At 33.3% G+C, this 6018-nt stretch overlaps 1 protein-coding gene across 1 annotated transcript in view; it reads left to right on the forward strand.

Moving 5' to 3' along the window:
• The first annotated feature begins 897 nt into the window (after positions 1–897).
• The window catches only part of LOC150103264 (cytochrome b5-like), a 57192-nt gene continuing 52071 nt past the window's right edge, over positions 898–6018 (forward strand). Inside the window, exon 1 of the mRNA XM_090397854.1 lies at positions 898–1074. The gene's annotated coding sequence lies outside the window, so the exon portion shown is untranslated. The remainder of the gene's footprint in view (positions 1075–6018) is intronic.

The raw sequence follows: 6018 nt of genomic DNA on the forward strand, positions 1-6018 counted from the left end.
TTTATTTTATTTATTTTTTGTTAAAGTATCCTTGGCTAGAAAGTCCAAAAAAATTGGATCATAATTCATGTATTCTAAATATTTTTGACGATTTAAATAATAAATGCAATTTGAATATAATCTTTAAAAAATCAATGGAGGATCGTTTGTTTAAACGAAGTTTTTCGTTTAAATAAAATAGTAAACAAAATTTCTCTAAAGGACCATTATAAATATCTAAACATTTGAATAAGAGGGAAAAAAAATCAATACTGGTAAAAATTTCAATTTATCCGACATAATTTCAATAGTAATGATCCGGAGGATAGTTTCCATTTTATCTTCTTTGTCGGTCATTGAGAAATGAAATATTATAATCCAAATGGAGCAGGCTTTTTCTTTTTTTTTTTTTGAAAAAAAGTTTGCAAATTAAATACTAACAGCTATTACTTAAAAATATTTAATAAAATATTTAAATAATAATTTAATTATGTAATCATTATTAATACGTTATCACTATTAAGTACCAGAGTGTAAAGTAAACGGTCTCCTGATAAATCCCGACATCACCTTACCATACTCTCAAGTCACATTGAAAGGCGATAAAATAGGGTAGCAATAAGATAACATTTTAATTCCCTGTAAGATGTGAACATTGCATATAACAGTTTGTTTTCATGCGTCATATTATCCTTTCCACACTGTTAGCAGACATCTCTCTCTCTCTCTCGCTCTTTATCTTTGTGTGTGTGTGTGTGTGTGTGTGTGTGTGTGTGTGTGTGTGTGTGTGTGTGTGTGTGTGCGCGCGCGCGTGCGTGTATGTGATAACTGATCATCACAACGTGATGACAGCTTTATCGTATGACTTGAAGACGATATCAGCATACAAAAACGTTTCGAATACTTAAAAGCAAACTGAACACTTTTACTAGTATAGCAACTACTATCGTATACCTTCATCACATACTCAGGAAGCAAGTGTTTATAAAAACCGTTTGTTCACTCAAGGAAATTATTTCAAGAAATATATTTCATTCGAAAGCAGACAATGCTTCATTTTCGACTTATTTCATTCAGTTGGTTTTCACTCCTAAGGTAAGATATAACATTTCTTAATAAATTCATTAAGCTATATGAAAAAGATTCACTTTTTAATATCCTAGGTGAAGTACGTCGTACTTAATCCATTTCGAATTAGAAAGCATAACTTTCCAATTCCAGATTGAAGTGAATTTAACTTTTTTTTTTATCTAGACGAAACATTTATTAAAGGGATAAAAATCCTATGTTTTTATATAGCCAGTATATAGCCAGTAAGTGAAACTCAAGATCGAGAACTACGATCTATGAGTTTCAATGCCGAAAAACTATCGGCGAAGGCGATTCGAAGCATAGGTGGAGCAAGCTCCCTCACTATTCTTGATATTCTCTCATAATGTAAAACACAGCTCCTAGGAGATGTAATACTGTCATTACATTATGAGGAGAGGTCACTACCCAGACCGGTTTCAACCTTTTTTTGAGGTCTCATCAGTGAGTAGGTAGACCTGGAAGAAATCAAAGTTTAGTGAAAAGAACTTACATACCTTCGCTATACGAATGCCATAAGGTGTGCTTATATTTTGTAATTAAAATGAAAAGCTAAATGGCTAGTTTTCTGGCAACTTAATAGTTATTAAAGGGATAAAAATCCTATGTTTTTATATAGCCAGTAAGTGAAACTCAAGATCGAGAACTACGATCTATGCCGAAAAACTATCTGCGAAGGCGATTCGAAGCAAAGGTGGAGCAAGCCCCCTCACTATTCTTGATATTTTTATCCCTTTAATAACTATTAAGTTGCCAGAAAACTAGCCGTTTGGCTTTTCATTTTAATTAGACGAAACATTTTTCAGAAAAATGTGTTGCTCACTTCTTGAGAATCATTTTCCGAAGTTCAAACTAAAATTTCCATTTTTATCTTCTATTTTTTTTTTTTTTTAGTTTAATAGGTAATTATATTTAAGCTTTAAGATATCACTAAGATTTCTACGTTACGTTATCTTAGACTTTGAAATATAATAAGTTATTTTTACATGAAATGAGGATGGCCAATAATTATTTGTATATGAAATTGTCTGACTCCTTAGTAAAGAAGCAATGGCTCCCCTTGTTAAGCTTTTAAAATTATATACTTTGGGGGGATATAAGCACAATTGAATATCTTACAATACTGTTACATCGTTTTTACTTCATTTAATTCATCAATAAATGTTAGTATGCTTTTTTGTGATGAGGTGTACACAACATTTATGCGACAGCATTCTTTTACTGCAACTTTTAGACTAGAGAAACCGTACTTTTAATTAAGTATTTCATATTTACTGAGAAGTCGCCTGTTTTTATAATTACCTCAAGTATCTTTACTCATTTTGGTGGGTTGATATTTAATGTATACAGGTGAGCAATGTGAATATTTTATGTCTTCTATTTAATGGAAATTGGCATACAAGCCTTGAGCCTAGATTTTTCATATTCTTCCTCTTCTCTCTCTCTCTCTCTCTCTGAATTATGCATATAAAGGTTTGTCTTCTGTTTGGGAGGAGAGTCCACTATTTCGGATACTATGTTCTTTCAAATAAAAAATCTTATTTTTTTTACGAATTTGATTTAAAATAAGAAAGTACTTTTATCTTAATGTGTGCTTTATCTTATTTATTAAATTTTGAATGGAATTATCATGTTCTATATGGGCTAAAATTATACTGAAAAATTAGAAAAAATATCACGTGTACAGAAAAAAAGTGACTCTCGAAAAAAAGATATTCTTGGTAGTAATCTTTTTTAATATCCAAAAAATGTCTTTTTTTATTCGTAATGCAATTATTCGCTTTGCTACTACTGCTAAATTTGTAAACAATTGTTCACTTATTGGCAGAGATTGGAATAAATTCAGTAATTCTTATTGTGCACGCTAATGATGGATTTTTTTTTTCCTGTCGCAAATTGCAAATGAAGTACCATGTCATAACCGGTGAGTTTGTTGAAGTGTATTTGAATAACGACTAGCTTCTAGATATATTTAAATTGCGAAAAAAATTCTTAAGTAAGCAATTTGTATTATTGTAAAATAATTGCGCTCTAAAATTATCTCTTATGGCTGGCGCAACACTTGAAATTCTCTGTTATTAGCTTCACAGAGGAATTGGGCAAAAATATATTCTCGTTAGTTATAAAGAGATAAACAATCACAACCACTCCTGATTATACACTATATTTTATCTTAATAAAAAAAATTAAGTAAATTAATAATTTCTTCCGTGTACTTTCTTCTTCTCTTCGCGTATTAGGCCCTTGCGGGAGAAAAAACCCCAGATATACTGTGGAGAAAAACCCTGCAGTCCACGCCCAAGACTGGCTAACTTGGCTATGTCTGAGAAAGATCCTTAAGCTCCTCACGTCGGCGACGGGAATTGAACCCAGAACACTCCTCTCCGAGGCATATGGTTGCGAGGCGCATAGCCTCTCGGACGTGTACTTTCGTACGAATACTAAATTACAGCAAACAATGTATATATTTGAACGATATATATATATACATTGCAATACCTGTACAATATCTGTCATATTTTTCTTTGCCCTTATTCACCGATAAAGCACTCAAAACTGCCTCTGCAATTCATTCCACTCATTCACCACACCCCAAGCAAAAAAAAAAAAAAAACGTACACCTCACATCCTTGCAAACCATACTCTTAATAATTTCCAGGGATGACCCCTAGTTTTCCTTACATTAGCAACTTATGTCTCTGTATTTCCCTGTAAGCAAATTTCTATCGTATCCGCCTTATCAACCAAATCTTCACTCTCTCCTCATATGGAACATCACACTGACCTGCCACAGTCTTGGTCACTCACCTCTGAATGACCCCTAGTTTTCCTTACATTAGCAACTTATGTCTCTGTATTTCCCTGTAAGCAAATCTCTATCGTATCCGCCTTATCAACCAAATCTTCACTCTCTCCTCATATGGAACATCACACTGACCTGCCACAGTCTTGGTCACTCACCTCTGAATCCGCTCTACGTCTCCAAGAAATCCAGGTGACCAGATCTGTGCGCAATAATCTAGATGTGGCCTTAACAAAGCCTTGTAAAGAGGAACAATAACCTATTTATCTCTACTTGTCATAGTGTTCTTCAATAACCAGGTAATGGTAATTCAACGTACTGGTTTAGCCACGTTTGCAATATGCTATCTAAACTTCAACTCTTCATCCACCCCCACCCTCCAAATCCCTGACTTCATTAGCTGGTAATGTTTTCACCCTAACATGTATAACCTTACACTTTGCAAAAGTAAACTGATATCTGTTCTCCTTTGCCCATGCTGCCAGTATATTTAAATCATCCTGTAAAATTTCAACATAATCTTTATTGACTGTTGCTCTCCCTAATTTTGTCATCTGCAAACAACTAAATTTATGTAAAAATTAAACATGTGGTCCAAGCACAGAGCCCTGTGGCATACTTCTAGTCAAGCGCCTTCTACGGGACTCACCTCCTGAATAAACTACTGTGTGGTATCTTTCCATCAACCGCCATCTTATTCGCATCCCCAACATCATGTTCATCCCTGTTTGCTGTAATTATTGTACCAGAATTCCATGTGGTATCCTGTTAAACGCCTTTGCGAAGTTTAACAGTATCATTGTGTAGCCCATTAATTTTATCCAAATCAGCTGCCGCTTTATTATAATAACAGTAAGTTACTGAAGCATGAACCACCCCTCAGAAAACCATGCTGCCTTCCATGTATCTCATTCCTGAATTCTTTAACCGACTTCTCCAATATCTCGACCACCACTCCTGAAATGCTGGATCGATCGATAATTTTCTACTTTTGTTTTGGAACTTCCATGCAATTTTGTTCAGGGTCTCTACCTGAACGAAGACTCAGGTTAAACAATCTAGTCAAAGGGACTGCTAATTCCCTAGCACATCACGTAATAATACGCGAAATGATAATCCATTCAAATCCATAGCGTTATTCACATCAAGATTCTGTAATGTCGTACATATCTCAACTTCCTCTATCCCCTATGTCCACATATCAACTCCCTAATATATCTATTACCGAAATATCTTCACTTGATTACTCAATAATTCAACTATTTCGTCTGCTTCAGTCACCTCTCTACCATCTGCATTCATCAATTCTACAGCATCTCTAATATAAAATATTTTATAACTTGTTATGCATCATTCACTTCCATCTCGCTCTTGAATCTCAATATGGTACACAGAGTAGCTCATAGAACCACATGAATGTATTGCAATAATTTAAATATAATTTATTTATCCACCTTAGGATTATTAGTCAGTTAAAATTCTTTAACTTCACAAAGGTGCATTTAATATTAAATGAAATTACTACTTCAATTCCTTATTAATTGAATTAGTAAAATGCATTCGAGAATATCTTAGCAATCTATCGACCTAAGAATTTCCAGTATTCTATAGAAAGGATAATTCCGTATAATAGATGTTACTTTCAGAATATAAATAATAATCCTGTGTTATTATTAATTTTTATATTTTAAATCACCCGGCGTGGTGGTAAAAGTACTGGAAAAATTGGTCAAAAACAAAATTCAAGAATGGGCGGATATAAATATGATTCTGTATGAAGGTAACATGGCTTTGGAAAAACATCTAATAATGTAAAAATAGCATAACATTATTATTAATCCAACATCATCTGTTGTAAATGCTGTACTTCTGTTGTGTACAACTGTGGTAGTGTACTACTTAAAGAAGTGGTTTTGATGAAGAACTTATCATACATCGCAAGATATTCATAATTATGGGTTGACACTTCAAATTTAGACTAAGTATTGTATTACTGGAGAAGTTAATGCTGAAATTGTTATTTGGGGTACTAAATCGTTTCGATTATGAGATGTTGTACTGTATTTTTAATTACATCAAATATTTGCAGATTGCAAAAGTTGATAAAAAGTTTATCAACTTTTGCATACTTTAGCCAGTTTTCATAA

The sequence above is a fragment of the Typopeltis vanoorti genome, chromosome 9 (genome assembly GCF_054136105.1).
Source record: "Typopeltis vanoorti isolate ZY-2024b chromosome 9, IOZ_Tvanoo_1.0, whole genome shotgun sequence".
NCBI classification, from domain to species: Eukaryota; Metazoa; Arthropoda; class Arachnida; order Uropygi; family Thelyphonidae; genus Typopeltis; species Typopeltis vanoorti.